This window comes from Crinia signifera, chromosome 7, assembly GCF_055691185.1.
Source record: "Crinia signifera chromosome 7, ASM5569118v1, whole genome shotgun sequence".
NCBI lineage: Eukaryota > Metazoa > Chordata > Amphibia > Anura > Myobatrachidae > Crinia > Crinia signifera.
The window spans coordinates 150,248,490-150,265,836 of NC_139223.1; positions in this window are offsets into that span (position 1 = coordinate 150,248,490).

Here is a 17,347-nt window from a genome sequence, read left to right on the forward strand (position 1 = left end):
CTGCTACCACCCCCTGCCTGCCCCCTTCCCTCCTCTCCTTGAACGCTCGGCTCGGTAATTGTGGAACATTGGGGAAGGGACCGAATTCGGACCCGAACGAATGGGTCTGAATTGGACCCTATATACAGTGTTACGATACAGCAAGAATTGGGGAGTGACTTGTACACTTCATCCATTTCACCTACTCCTCCAATCTTGTTATTTAGTTAACTGGTACAATGTTGTTATGGTAGAATCTATTTTCCCTTCACAGAAAGGACCCGGATGTGATGTCAACTGAGAAGTCCTTTGATGCCATTACTGCATTTTTATTTTTTCTCTAATCTAGGTTTGTTGTAGGTTATTTACTTTTATTTAGGCTGCATTGCACACTCGCCATACTTCCAGCACGGTGGCTTTTTTCACTCGCCACAGATTACTATTCCCACTGGGAATATGTCGTAGACCCAGTGCATGATGGAAAAGGTCCCTTTTTTTTCATGCCATTCTAAGGCATAAGAATTTAGGTGTGTTACCATACTTGAATACTCAAAAGTCTCAATGGCAAACATATCCTGTTAGCAATGTACCTTGAACTCAACAATCTAGACAAACAGTCTAGTGCATATACACTGAATGATATCATTAACATGACCCGGCATCTGCTAAGAACAGGCAGTCGTTGAGGATATAGTGAACATTTGACTGCTTGTTCAGATTATAGAGGACATGGTTAATGACCCGCGGGAGTGAGCATCGATAACGATATAGTGCATACACACTAGATGTGTACAGTATATACAGTATATATACAGTATATTCAGAGGCTGCACATACTGTAGCCTCCATGTAGATATAACAACTGAGAAAGTGAGTTTTGGAGTACATGTAGCTACATACAGTATAGAAAGTACTAACTGTTTTCAGGACAACAGACATCCCAGCCCTTGCTGCTATTAAACAAACTACATGATCTTCTGTTTCAACCCTAAGGAGGTATTCAATCTGGGGTCCCGACAGTTGGAATCCTGGCTGTTTTCACTGGCTTCCAACAGTAATGTGACTGTATTCAAATTAGAGACAGTCGAGTGTCGGAAAGTCCTGAAATCATCGAAAACGGATGCGAGTTCGACAGTCCACGCCATTTCTGACCAAACAGATCTGATGGATCTGACAGCCTTCAATGCTGTCGGTAATGATAGCATTGACTAGGCAAGTGCCGATATTTATCCTGTCAGGAAATATCAGCACAGATTGAATACCCCCTTAATCTTCACTATACTAACAATCCCAAATCTAACCATCTAGGCCAGTTATTCCCAAACTGTGTACATATGCACTTCGTGGTGCCATGAGGATCTTACAGGGGTGCCTCGGGTTGGTGGTCCAGGACCAAATCAAATTATTTAAAGTGATAGGCAAAATCAGTAGCTGCCAATCATAAAACATAAGGACAAACAGAAGCAAAACTGTACGCTACCACATATCTGAACCTAAGGATGACAGATAGGCCCAAATTCATTTAATTTCATATTTTCCCCAAAATGTCAAAAATCAATAAAAAACTTTTATCCTAGCAGAGCTGTGAAAGAAAGCAGATACTCTAACGCACCATGATTTAAGATAGTTTGCAAACCACTGATTTAGACACAGGTGAATGAAATCCAAATCCTAATTCCCAACTCTTGCAGTACATTCAACTACTTCCTGGACCAGCACACATTATGGGGGTTATTCTTGTTAATTCACAAGGCTGCAAATTCACAGCCTTGCGAGTCCACCAAACCCCGCCTTGCGAATGGTGGCCTGGTCACCAGCCATTCGCAGACTATGTTCTCACGCACTGGCTGTGAATGGATGTTTTACATAAACATCCATTTGCAGCCTGCGGGGGAACACCCACATCATTCGATGGTCGCCGCTCAGAGCAACCTTAGATGCGCGTGTGCACTCTGAGGGAAGTGAGCGGGCAGCTGACATCCGGTGATCCATATGCCCCTCTCCGCCCCCCGCCCGCACACTTGGGTGCGCACGCGCGGCAAATGATCTATTTGCCATGGGCACACAGGCCCAGCATATGCACATGCGCAGAAATGACCCTACGCATACACCCACCATTGATGCCCTTGCGAATATTTCGTTCTGTGCAAACGGACTAGAATAATGCATACCTCCCAACAGTCCCGATTTCAGCGGGACAGTCCCGATTATCAGGGCCTGTCCCGCTGTCCCTCCCACGGGCGGCAGTGTCCCGCAGTGAGGGGGGGGCTGTTGGGAGTCCCCTCTGTCGGCTGCTAAGCAGCGGGAAATAAACGCTGTGCGCATGCGCACAGCGTCTATTCCCGCAGCCAGGGGGCTGGGGGCATGGCTAGAGGCTCACAGAGCCTCTGGGTCATGCCCCCATAGCGGCAAAATGGGGGCGTGGCCTCACGGAGAGCCGCACGTATAGGCCACGCCCCCGGAATTAGGCCACACCCCCGAAATTTCCGGCGTGCAGCAGCTGTGTCCCGCATCGGTCTCGGCAGAAGTTGGGAGGTATGATAATGTCTGATTATAAGCAGCAGCAGTAACAGCATACTCCTCATCTACCTACACTGTCTCCTAATACTTGTTAATTAGTAAAGTTATAATTAGTTTTACAGGAAAGCATCTTTTAACTTCAAAATGTAATCAAATGTCTTCTGCAAAGTCCTATTTCTGAACGTACTGTACTGTCAGGGAAATTATCCATGTGTGGCTTTAAATGAAGAGATTGTACTTGCAAGAATAACACTATAGATAGACGATGACAATCATAGGCATGCGCAGCACATTTTATTAGGGGGTGCACCATCAAAGGGGTGTGAGTAGCTCCACCTATTGGGCGTGTCTAACAACGCCAGTCAGGCGTGTCTTCCGTCATCTATTGGCACTCGCTACAATATAAAAAGTCTCTCAGCCACATCATAATCTCCTGGAAAAATTGTGAATATGATACAGCGCTAGGGTTTTTTCTGAATAAATTGATTACAATACTAAAAGAGGTATAATACAAATCGGTACTTGTGTATTATCACGGCGCCCACGTTTTCCATCGTAGGGCTTTGTACGACCAAAAATCGCATCGCATTGCATCGCATACGATATGATCGCATGCGATGCGACACGATTGGACCCGATTTTTAATTGTACAGGCACCCAGATGCCTGATTCCTATGTTAAATGCCCCCCCCCCCAGACCTGATTTTTGATTGTACACCCACCCTGATGGGTAATGACTATGTTAAATGCCCCCCCATTGTTAACGCCACCCCACTATCAACACCAATTCAAAGCGTGGCGAGCGTAGCGAGCCCGCGAGGGGTGGTGGTACGCGTCCTCCGACCTTTTCATACTCCCACTATCCACATCGGCGTGGAGTTGATTTTACAGAGTACCGAAGCGTGGCGAGGAGACGCGGATGACTTCACATATATTGCGCGGAGCTCGCTGCGCTCGCCACGCCAACGTGAATAGTGGGGGTATGAAAAGGTCGGAGGACGCATACCGCTGCGCTCGCCACGCTTTGGGTTGGCGTTGATAGTGGGGTGGCGTTAACAATGGGGGGGCATTTAACATACTCAATACCCATCAGGGTGGGGATACAATTAAAAATCGGGTCTGGGGGGGCATTTAACATGGGAATAAGCCCAAATCGGGCATGATCGCGTCGCATCGCATGCCATTATAATGGCATGCGATGCAACGCAATATTAAAATTGTATACCTCAGCCCGGGGAAAGGCTGAAATCGGGTCCCATCGCATGCCATCGCATACCTTAATTAGTGGTATGCGATGCGATGCGATGGGCACCGTGATAATACACAAGTACCTACAAATCATATACAATACATTGCTTATGAGAATTCTCATAAAGAAAACATTAATAAAACTGTGTGTTTAAAAAGGATAATTTCCAGCTAGCATTCGATATTGGGGCAAAAGTGAGTATTTTGGGTCCAAATCAACACCGGGGTATATAATTACCATGTATTGTGGATGACCTTATTAGGAAAGGATTTTCAAAGTCCCGGAGATTTCCCAGTGGAGGATTCCCAAGTGTCACACAAGTGGTGAGATGGTGAAAGAGGCAGTCCTTAAGGTATGGTGGATACCAGATGTAATGGCTGCAGGTTTTGGGGATCCAAGAAGGTATTGAAAACAAACTGGTCCGTGTATAATGTCCTGTGGAATTCCAAGGTCTAATGGATGGAAATGAGTGTGAGATGGATTGCTCTCCAATAAAGTGCTAGGGCAGGATGCAGTGGCTCAATGCGTTTCGGCGTGTTCGCACGCCTTCATCAGGAGCTGGAATGTTTTGATGCTGCCAGGGTTCTCCTTTATATACCCTAAGATCAGAGGCGTAGGGAGGGCGGAGCCACCGGAGCTCTTGCTTCGGGCGCCGATTGGTCGAATGGCGCCGCCGGCCCGCCCCCCCTCCGCAAAAATTATCCCTGCACAAGTAAGAACATCTGTACTAACGGCGGGCAGCGTGCGCCGGCGGCTGCCCTGCCCGGCGCCTGCCCCCTGCCCAGCTGCCCTGGCCTGCTCGCCCGGTCCGTGATGCTTGGGCGACTGACAGTGACTCACTTCGTCCAATCTAAATTGCTGCTGCTGCTGCTCGGACCGGCTTCCGGGTAGCGCAGCGCAGCAGCACTCAGACTCAGAGTCGCCTGCCTCGGCTCTCACTCCCTCCTCCGTCATCAGCCACAGCCATCCCAAGCGCTGGTGAGGAGAAAGTTTCTGCTGCCGCCCGTGCCGCCCTGCTATCATTATTGAAGGTGGATTTTTTTTTTCCAGCTAATTAATGATGGGGTTTAACTTGGGGTTTGGGGGATTCGTGGGTCCGGAGGGAGGGGAGGAGGGGGGGTGCAAAGTGAATCTCTCTGGCATCTGCTGCTAACCTGCTGTGCTGTATATATATTTATTTATTTACAGCTGTCAGCATCTTATATAGCGCAGCAGATTCCGTTACAGCGTCTTATATAGCGCAGCAGAATCCGTTACAGTGTCTTATATAGCGCAGCAGATTCCGTTACACTGTCTTATATAGCGCAGCAGATTCCGTTACACTGTCTTATATAGCTCAGCAGAGTCCGTTACAGTGTCTTATATAGCACAGCAGATTCCATTACAGTGTCTTATATAGTGCAGCAGAATCCGTTACAGTGTCTTATATAGCGCAGCAGAATCCGTTACAGTGTCTTATATAGCGCAGCAAAATCCGTTACAGTGTCTTATATAGCGCAGCAAAATCCGTTACAGTGTCTTATATAGCGCAGCAGAATCTGTTACAGCGTCTTATATAGCGCAGCAGATTCCGTTACACTGTCTTATATAGCGCAGCAGATTCCGTTACACTGTCTTATATAGCGCAGCAGATTCCGTTACACTGTCTTATATAGCGCAGCAGATTCCGTTACACTGTCTTATATAGCTCAGCAGAGTCCGTTTCAGTGTCTTATATAGCACAGCAGATTCCATTACAGTGTCTTATATAGTGCAGCAGAATCCGTTACAGTGTCTTATATAGCGCAGCAGAATCCGTTACAGTGTCTTATATAGCGCAGCAAAATCCGTTACAGTGTCTTATATAGCGCAGCAAAATCCGTTACAGTGTCTTATATAGCGCAGCAGAATCTGTTACAGCGTCTTATATAGCGCAGCAGATTCCGTTACACTGTCTTATATAGCGCAGCAGATTCCGTTACACTGTCTTATATAGCGCAGCAGATTCCGTTACAGTGTCTTATATAGCGCAGCAGATTCCGTTACAGTGTCTTATATAGCGCAGCAGAGTCTGTTACAGCGTCCTATGTAGCGCAGCAGATTCCGTTACACTGTCTTATATAGCGCAGCAGAGTCTGTTACAGCGTCTTAAGTAGCGCAGCAGATTCCGTTACAGTGTCTTATATAGCGCAGCAGATTCCGTTACAGCGTCTTATATATCGCAGCAGAGTCCGTTACAGTGTTTTATATAGCGCAGCAGATTCCGTTACAGCGTCTTATATAGCGCAGCAGATTCCGTTACAGTGTATTATATAGCGCAGCAGATTCCGTTACAGCGTCTTATATAGCGCAGCAGATTCCGTTACAGCGTCTTATATAGTGTCTTATTTTGTAAGTTTTTTCTTTTCAAATGTAACATGCAAACACATGTTAGCCACGCCCACAATTCATTACCGGGGTAGGGGGGCGCGAAATATGCCCTTGCTCCGGGCACCATGGCACCTAGCTACACCGCTGCCTAAGATTGATTATGGGACAAATCCCAGGTGTAGTAGGGCTTCATTGGAAGTCTCATAATAAAACACATAAATAAAAACCATTTATAAAAAATTGATCAGTATTGTACGAGTGCACAGAAGGACTTTAATTTTATTTAAACACAGTTTTATTAATGTTTTCTTTGTGAGAATTCTCATACGCAATGTATTGTATATGATTTGTATTATACCTCTTTTAGTATTGTAATATATGTATTCAGAAAAAACCCTAGCGCTGTATTGTATTCACAATTTTTCTTGTTCTTGTACCTTTGGGAGCTTTACACCCTCCCAATACAGCAGCTATAGCTACACTGGTGGTTCCTCTTTTTTATTACATCATAATCTCCTGCCTATTTCAGTTTTCATCTTCTAATTACTCTGTGTAACACTAACAGAACATGCAAATACTGTAAAGTCATACACATATATGGATGACGCAGGTATGTAGTAATATGACAATGGTCTAGTACAATTACCAATGCAAACACACATTATTGATTGATGGGCTCTTCTTTAAAAAGCTTCTTCTTTTACAGTTCTAAAAAGCAAAAGTCTTTGGTTAAAGCTATTGTTGGTATTGCTAGCGGCAGGGAGGTGTTCATAAGGGTGGGCACAGCATTAGCGGGTGCCTGTGCACCCTTAACATTCAATGTGCGCACACTCACAATACAGATTGAGAAGGGTCATCTACCTTCTGCATTCAACAGTATGGGGGAAAGTTACTAGCCTAAAAAAGTCGTATTTGTCTGAGTAAATACAAATTAATTAGGCGTATTCGTATTTTTGGCATTTACTATGCCAAAAATACACCAATTCGTATTCATATTGATGGCACATTCGTATTCATATTTACAAATACGAATGTATACGCCATCGGAAAATACAAATAGGAATCACCATTCAAAAGAATGGTTAAATCCTATTTACAGGCCGTATTTTCAATACGGCCAGTAATTATCGGCAATTAGCGGGATACAGCCGCTAATTGCCGGTAAAATATGGCTGGAAAATACGCTTCATTTCCAGCCGTATTTTGCTTTATCCTGCACGGAATAGGGCCGTTCCTGGTTCCCAAAATATGGGGGACAAAACAAGTAGGGGTCCCCCGTATTTCAAAACCAGCACCAGGCCCAACCAGCCAGCAGGGTAATGCCACAGCCGGGGGGAGACTTTTTATACAAGTCCCCTCGGCCAAAGCATTTACCTCCTGACCGGTGAACCTGGGCAGGGATCCTGGGGAAGTGGGGACGCCCCCAATGAAGGGTCCCCCCCCCCTCCAGAATTTACCTACCCAGGATGAAGGCTGGGACTGTCCCCGGTACTCCTGTGTAGTGGGTACTGGGCTAATTTTGGTGTAAATTATAGAAGAAACTATTGTATATTGCTGTGGAATTATGAGTCCCAGCAAGCCTCCCTTGCATGCAGGGACTTGGAGAACCACAAATCCCAGCATGTGGGGCATTAAAGGGCCCACTGGAACTTGTAGTTCCACAGCAATACAAATAGTAAAATAAACACACTGACACACCTGAAAAATAAAACTTTAATACACACGGAGCCCATTCATACAAATACTTACCTACCTTGACCCCGTAGGTAGGTCACCGTTCATCTGTCCGTCAGCTGGGTCCTCCGGCGTAGATCGTGTCCTCTTCGTTCCATGTAGGCATCCCCGGGTCTTGGCAACACCAAAAAAACGCTAAACCCGAGCCACCGGACTGAGGAAGAAGCCGCACGATAACTTTGTTTACATCGTGCGGCTCCTCCTTCCGAATGCCGCCATTGGCCACCTAACGACTCCTGATTGACCTGGTTGACTCCAACACCAGACTTCTTGGAAGCCTCCATCTTTTTGTGTTCTTTCAGGAAAACTGTCCTGAGATTTTGAAGCGTTTCTGCACCCATTCTGCATTGTACATACAGGTGAATGGGGCCTAGCCTAGCACTAGCACACAGTGACATGGTCAGGTGCTTGGGTGATGGTACAAACTAGTGCTGAAATAGCAGACTATACATTGGTGGCATCAGTGGGCATGCATAGGAGAGCATTGGGAGAGCAAACATACTAGGTTGTTGATGTGGGAGATGAGCCAAGAAGGAGAGTCCAACTGCACCAGCACTGTTTGCAATGTGGAAAAACAAGGCGCCGGGGGGAGTGTTTAGGAAATGACACTCAAATAGGCTGGGTCGCACGACGGTCGCCCCGACGGATGGCGGCAAAAAACACTCACGATCGGTCAGACTGGTATTGACGGATCCTACCTGCAGCACGTAGGACCCACGACTCGAGCAAACGAGCGGCGGTTACACGCATCGGATCGGAATCGGATCAACAAAATAACAAAACCCCACAAAAGTACATACAATCTACATACAATTGGTCGGTATTGTATCAGTATTGACGGGATTGAGGGAAAATCGTCCTGGTGTGTACCCAGCATTAGATTTTGTTCCTTGACAATTATCTCCTGTACCATTGCCTTGCGACTCCCAAGATCCAGCTGTATTATGAGGAATTATATTAGACCTTCATGCTTTGAGCATTCCTCACACCTAGCACTCCTTTCCTCAGACACAGAGATGCCTATAACCCAGAAAATAACATTCACCCTCATCAATGTTAATATCATCATTAAATAATATTAGCCCATCCCCACTGGAATCCACTATTACAGATGTCTTCGTATTTCGGCCCTTATTCCGGTTCACCCGCAAAGGCAAATTTCTTCCCAAATGGACAAAACCATGTGCACTGCAGGGGGGCAGATATAACGTGCAGAGAGATTCAGATTTGGGCGAGTTATTTTGTTTCTGTGCAGGGAAAATACTGACTGCTTTATTTTTACACTGCAATATAGATCTCACTTTGAAGTAATACTCCACCCAAATCTAATTCTCTCTGCACAAGTTACATCTGCCCCACCTGCAGTGCACATGGTTTTGTCCATTTGAGAAGGAATTTACTTTGCGAGTGAACCAGAATAACCTCCTTTATATAATTGTCAGGGATTTGTAACTCACGGAATTTGGAGTTCATCTCTATGAATACCAGGAAGTAGCCTCCTATTCCAATTGCTAACAATGTTTCTGGATGTGATAAACCCTCTTCCGGAGGGTGGGGCACTAAAGTAAATCTACTTTGCAGAAAGGACTTTGAATTGCCTTTTATCCTTCCAGTATTAAAAACAATATGTCTGACATCGTTGTTGATAAAATGACCATCCACCATTCATATGCCTTGCTTGAACAAAACACAGAAGTTTAATTTTTTTGTTTACTCTGTGACTCATGGCTTCTAGTAATGGTGTCACACTGGCACTGGAACATTATTGTTTTGCAACACAATGTCTGAACCTTAACAATACACACATTTCCCCCTGCCAGGTTACATTGCATATGTTACTCTGCATCTGTTCGTAGACCTTGGAGGAATCGGTCACATTTAAATCTTCAGTATTACAACTTTATCAAAGATGAATGAGTCTGCTAGCTAACAGAAGAATGAACCGTCCAAGTATTAGAAATGTTTTACATGAGGATAAAAAAAAAGTAATATCTATTTTCCTCATGTAATTCAACTCTGCAAATAAGCAGTTTGCAGATGCCAATGACATTTTTCCATTGTCATGAAATGTTTATTTTAATTTTTTTCATATTTGTTGAATATTTGGACGTGTTATAGGGATTGCGGCAATGCAGGGCTGCAGCTGCATTAGTCCCTTATTAGGTAGTTATTAGCATGCAGCACAGCGCACGGTGTGCACAATCTGTCACCGCTCAGCCAGAGGACGCTGCTGCTGCTGCATCAGACGGATAATTAGCTGCCCCGTACGGATGCCGCACTCTTCTCACCCCTGATTGCTATCACCTCCTTGCTCCTGGCAGTTTTGACACCTCATAATCAGCCTGCTGCTTTTCTCTTTCTTTCCCTGGTTCTTTCTGGGGTTTTTTCTTTTCATACCGTATTCCTATTTTGATTCTTCTAAGCATTTTTTTAATCTTTTCTTGCCTTTCAGTAAATATAATTACACGCGGGGAGATTCTATTTCTTGAATTTACTTATAGAAGTTACATTCTGGAGCACACAGCCTGTCCCAATCAGAAAATATTTAACCCTCTACCTTCCTCTGCCTGGAATGTGATTGTGTGTGTGTGTATGTATGTATGTATACAGGCCTTTGGATATATATATATATATATATATATATATATATATATATATATTTGTTTATATACACACACACACAGATTTCAGGCAAATGTATATATTTATATAGATATCTACTAGAGAGAAAAAGAGAGAGCATCTATCTATCAACACACACACGCGCGCACACACACACACACACACACACACACACACACACACACACACTAGATATTTATACCTATGTACCTTTCTCTCTCTCTCTATTTTTCTCTATATAAAGTGTATACAGTATATATATATATATATATATATATATATATATATATATATATAAAACTATGGATACATAATTATTGGTCAGGTGTATCAATTAGACTCGTTGCCACTGGTGTATAAGATCAAGCACCTAGCCAAGCAGTCTCCCATTGCAAACAATTGTGATACAAAATGAGTAATTCGGAAGAACTCAGTGACTTCAAGTGTGGTACTATGATAGGATATCACCATTGTGTGATACTGTAATAGAATATCACCTTTGCAAAAGGCCAGTTCATTAAATTTCATCTCTGCTGAATTCCATGGTCAACTGTAAGTGATATTGTTAGAAAGTGGAAGCATTTAGTAACAACAGTAACTAAGCTGCGAAGTGTAAAACCGTGTAAAAGAATAGGGTCAACGACAGCTAAGGCGCATGGTGAATACAAGGCACTCTGCTAAAGAGTTCCAAAGTCTACGGGTATCCATGTAAGCATAAAGGTCCTGATTCTGGTTCACTCGAAAAAAGCTAATTCTCTCTTTAATGGACAAAACCATGTGCACTGCAGGTGGGGCAGATGTAACATGTGCAAAGAGAGAGTTAGATTTGGGTGGGATTTGGACTTCAAACTGATATCTATATTGCAGTGTAAAAATAAAGCAGCCAGTATTTTACCCTGCAAAGAAACAAAATAACACCAAAATCTAACATCAGCCCCACTGCAATCCACATGGTTTTGTCCAATAGAGAGAGAATTTGCTTTTTGGAGTGAACCAGAATCAGGCCCAAAATTCTGTGTGGCGGGAGTTTAATGGAATGGGTTTCCATGTCTGAGCAGCTGCATGTAAGCCTCACGTCACCAAGGCCCTTATTCTGATTGGTGCGGCCAGAGCCGCACACGGTGCTCTGGCCGCACAAACCAATCCCCGCCCACGAGACGGATCGCCACGGCCGTCCGTACACGGACGGCTGGCGATCCGCATAAAAATGGTGGAGGCGTACGCCTCCACCATGGTGGGAGCTGCCCCCTGCATTCGATGGTCGTCGACCATCGAAGGCAGGTCCGCACGCCCCAGCAGCTCCCGCAAGCTGAGATCACACGGACAATCGTCCGTGTGCTAGCTTGTATGGGGGCTGAGAGCTGACATCCGGCGACGTCAGCTTTCCGCCCCCATGAGTTGCGTCATACCCTCATTACCATGCATACGCCCCGCGTTTGCATGGGAACGCCCATGAAACGCGGGGCGTACACATAGGGAAATGAGGGTATGAAGCCCCTCACGCCCCTATACGCCCCCTTTGCGGCGGACGAAATACGTCTGCGGCGAAGGGGGCTGCACATGCGCAGATTGACCTCTGCGCATGTGCAGAATAAAAACATCGGCGGTACGGCCGCACACGGGCCGTACCGTCCGAATTAGAATAAGGGCCCAAGTCTGATGCCAAGCGTCAGATGAAGTGGTGTAAAGCATGGAGACACTGGACTGTGGAACACTGGAAATGTGTTCTGTGGAGCGACGAATCACCCTTCTCTGGTCAGATGGGCGTGTCTGGGTTTGGTAGATGCCAGGAGTACGTTACCTGCCTGACTGCATTATGCCAACTGTTAAGTTTGGTGGAGGAGGGAGAATGGTATAACGGCTGTTACAGCTTACTTAGGGGTATATGTATGAAGCAGTGATAAGGGAAGAGAAGTGATAGAGTGCCTGGTACTTTATCACCGGCCAATCAGCCTTTTTTAAACCCAGCCTGTAACTTAACAGTCAGGAGCTGATTGGCCAGTGATAAAGTACCAGGCACTTTATCACTTCTCCTCCCTTATCACTGCTTCATACATCTACCCCATAGTCCCAGAGATCCCGCCTTGGTGAAAAAACGTCAGAGTTCATAGCGCTGATGTCTAGAGAGGAGGGAACCCAGATGAAGTCTGCACATGGGCCTTCTCCACTTTAGAAGTGCCTCTACCGCTTCTTTCCCCAGGAAGTGGGCAAGTCTCCTGTATTACCCATATCGTGCTGCCCACTTACCGATTAAAGTGGATAGCCTGGGTGACAAATGACATGATTCTCAGTTATGCATCATCGTAGCTATAACCCCATGGTACAATTCCAGTTATATCAGCATTGCATAGCTATGATGATGCATTCATTAAGCTATACCCCACTTGCAGCCTTGTCCATCACATCATGCCCCCTCCCGTTCGCTATACCTTGCCCCCTGCATCTTCAGTTGCTGTGCTGACCTGCCTTCCTCTCCCCCCCCCCCCCCCCCCCGCCAGAGGGAGCAGCACCTATGAAATTAAGTCACCTGTGTCTAAGCATGGATATCCTGAAATCTTGTACTGCTGCATACCTCCCAACTTTCAAAGTGACGGAGGCGGGACGTCGCTGCTGCGCGCCGCAGACGCGCCGAAAATTCCGGGGGCGGGACCTAATTCCGGGGCGTGGTCTATACTCGCGGCTCTCCCGTGAGGCCACGCCCCCATTTTGGCGCTATGGGGGCATGACCCAGAGGCTCTGTGAGCCTCTAGGCATGCCCCCAGCCCCCTGGCTGCGGGAATAGACGCAGTGCGCATGCGCACAGCGTCTATTCCCCGCTGCTTAGCAGCCGACAGGGGGGACTCCCAACAGCCCCCCCTCACCGCGGGACACTGGCGGCCGCGGGAGGGACAGCGGGACAGGCCCTGATAATCGGGACTGTCCCGCTGAAGACCGCTTCGGGCTTCGGGCTGTCCCGCTTCGGCCGCTTCGGGCTCGGTGGCTCGCTGCGCTCGCCACACTATTCTATTCTCAACTCCACGCCGACGTGGATAGTGGGGGTATGAAAAGGTCGTAGGACGCGTACCGCCACCCCTCGTGGGCTCGCCACGCTTCGGGTTGACGTTGATCGTGGGGTGGCGTTAAAAATTGGGGTGGCCATTTCACACTTCAGGGTGCCTATTTGGCCCATTTAACATTGTTTCCTATGGAAAAATCGGGTCAATTGAGGCATTGAACAGGAAAATTGGGTCAATTGAGACATTTAACATTGTTCCCTATGGGAAATCTCGGGCATCTCGTCGGTCGCATCGCACCCGATTTTTTAGTGCATTCAATGCCCGAGATGGCCACGATGGGCGCCCTTCTAGGTAAAGAGTACCCATTATTCTTATAAACACAACTACAGTCATGTGCGCCTTTATTTTTTGTTTAATTATTTTGTGGTTTACACAGGTTTTTTTTGCAGTGTGAACGGGTCGCATACCCGGATCTCATACACAGGTAAAACCCTTCTTTTTACCCGTGTTTGAGATCCAGGTAAGCAGTGACACGGGTTGACCCGTCCACACTGCAGAAAAACCTGTGTTAAAAGGCAAATTTACGGGTAGAACTTCTTTACCCAGGAATTTGCCTTGCAGTGTCTTTCTCACTGGCAGTGAGAACACGGTATTAGTAACTAATAAGTATTTGTTGAGAAAATAGCTTTCTGCATACAGCAGTGCATTTCATATACTTATTTGTGCACTTTATTGGTAAGAAATAATATATTTATAAACTTATTTGGATACAACTCAAAGGGCGGAATGCACTAAGATTTTCCGCCCCTCTCCGCCGCATATCGCCAGCTACCACATACATAATTATCGCATATGCACTAACACAGTGGTCTCCAACCTTTTTTGGGGCGTGAGCTACTCGCGGAAAAATTAACCACCCGAAGAGCTACTAAAATAAAAAAATCTGTGTAATAACCAAATAATGCCCTCTACACATTATGCCACACACTGTAATGCCCCTGACACATTATGCCACACACTGCAAGTCCAATATGCCGCATACATACCTCCCAACACTGGAGGCAGAGGAGAAGGGACAACTGCGCGTGGCGAAGGTACGCGCCCAAAATAAGGGGACATTACCTACTATCGTGGAACTCCTCATACCTTTAGTATGGAAAATTGCAGAAATACAGCAATTATACCTTTTCCTAATAAATAGTAAAACCAGGCCAGAACTGAATGTAAACTTATCAGAGCACCTTTGACATTATCATTAAAACAATTTTCGTATTGTGAATAATTGTTACCTACACACCAAACAAGAGTTTAAAACTGCCATGCCATACCATTAGTATCCCATGGGCAAAAACACAGACACATTGACCTGTACGGGGAAAGAAAATGCACATAAGGGAAAAAAACACACAAATAGCTCACACAGCAATTAAGTAAATAAAAATACACTGGCCTCTATCTGTGAATCAGTAGACGTGATGGTCAATTCCCCTCTTCCAGGCTCAGTGGGGGGAGTTTATGCAGCCAGAATTTGTTAACATTAGGAGCAGTGATCAGTACTGGGCGAGCAAGTGGGCAGGGAAGTTGTGTGCCTCACCAATGTCCTGGGTCTGTGGTCGCCGCCGCTGCTGCTTCCCTTCTCAAGGGGGAGGAGAGGAGGGAAGTTCTGTGCCTCACCAATGTCCAGGGTCGCCACCGCTTCTTCCCTTCTCAGGGGGGAAGAGATTAGGGAAGTTGTGTGCCTCACCGAGGTCCGGGCCGCCGCTGCTGCTTACCTTCTCAGGGGGGAGAAGAGACGCGCACCGAGCGTCTCTCCTTCCCCTCACTTCCTTGTGCCTGGGCTGTCCGACAATCAAAGCTCGCGGGCCGGCTCCTGATTGGCTGCCGGCCCGCAAGCTCTGATTGGCGGACGGCACAGTGAGGGGTAGGAGAGACGCACAATGCGCTCTCCTCCCCTCAGGGAAAAGGGAAGCTGCTGCGGCGGATAATGGAGCGGCGGCAGAGTGGTCGAGCCACCCAGATCGCTGCCGCGAGATACCGGTAGCTCGCGAGCAACGGGTTGGCGACCACTGCACTAACATATGCGATAATTATTGCAAAGGACAGCTCTTGCATTGAAAGCTGCTCTTTGCGTTGTGGCCGGCGATGCGCAGCGGGTCCCTGGCGGCACACCCTCCCTCCCTTACCAAGCTGATGCTCCTCCCCCTCCCTGTACCCAGAAGAGGATGTACAGTGCAGGGAGGAGGAGGTCACTGGGCCGGGCAGCACAGCACTGTGCTGCTCCAACACAGGTGGTCAGCAGGGGTCCGTGGGGGTAGGTGCAGGGTGGCTGGGGTCCGTGCGGGGCAGTGCCGGGTCGCATTAAGAGGAAACCCCTGCAGCGATAACCTGGCGTGCGGGTTTTTCTGCATGTCAAAATGCGGTAAAAAAACCCGATAACAAGGTTTCTACCGCATTTTTCGCGTAGTGCATCTTTCCCACAATCTGGCAGAAATGTAATCTCAATGTCTTTAGCCCTTTCAGGTCCAACATCTAGACCCTTATAGAGATCTCATCGCAGTACAAATTTGTTCTCAAAATGGGCGAAACCATGGCCCTTATTCTGATCGGTGCGGCCGGATCCGAATATGCGGCCAGCACCGTGCGTCCTAAACCCCGCCTTCCATACGGATCGCCAACTCCGTCCGAACGCGGTAAGAAGCTGTCCGAACGGACCGCACGTGTATTTCTCATGAATACACCTCCTCCATCTCAGGGAACCTCCCCCATCATTCGATGGTCGCAGACCATCGAATGCAGGACCGAGTAGCCAGGCAGCTCCCGCAACCTCAGACCACACAGGTATTTCTCCGTGCAAAAGCAGGGATCTGGGCGGGCAGCTGACATCCGGCAATGTCATATGTCCGCCCCCTACACGTGCGTCATGGCCGCATTACCATACGTACGCCCAGCGTTTGCATGGGAACGCCCATGAAACGCGGGGTGTAAACATATGGTAATGAGCCCAAACAGCCCTTCACACCCCTCTCCACCCCCTGTTCGTAGTGTACACATTTCATGCGGAATGTGGCCGTGCGTCCCGCTCGCACATGCGCAGAGACGCCTCTGCACATGCGCAGACACAAAACATTGGCGGCACGAACGCACGCGGATATTACCGCACCAACCAGAATAAGGGCCCATGTGCACTGCAGGTGGGGCAGATGTAACATGTGCAGAGAGAGTTAGATTTGTGTGAGTTATTTTGTTTCTGTGCAGGGTAAATACTGGCTGCATTATTTTTACACTGCAATTTAGATGTCAGTTTCAACACACCCCACCCAAATCTAACTCTCTCTGCACATGTTACATCTGCCTCACCTGCAGTACATACGATTTTGCTCATTTTGAGAACAAATTTGTACTGCGATCAGATCTGAATAAGGGCCCTAGTCAGGCTTAACAGCCCTATCGCTAGTAGCAGATCCAATGGTGAGCCACTTTAAAATAAGAACATTATCATCATTCAACATAGGCCTTTTTTAATTTTAAAAAATACAATTAATTTAAACATTTAAACCAGACTGTTAGAATTGCAAAAAAAATTTGGACTGCAAAAGGTTAACTTCATTGATATGTACAAACACTGTGGGGTTTATTTCTTAAAATGGGAGTTCTATTGAATATGGGATGTTGGCAATAGCAATCAATCAGATTCTAGAACATAATAGATATGGTTGCCTATAACAACATCCCATCTTCAATAGAACAGTGGTTGGCGACCACTGCTCTAACCATTCTCCCATCTATTCAATGGATGAAAATTAGTTATACGAGTTGGTTGACAGTCAATACAATATGGTCAACATACATTAGGTTGGCAGGTACAAAAGGTTTTTGGGTTCAAAAGATCAGCATGACA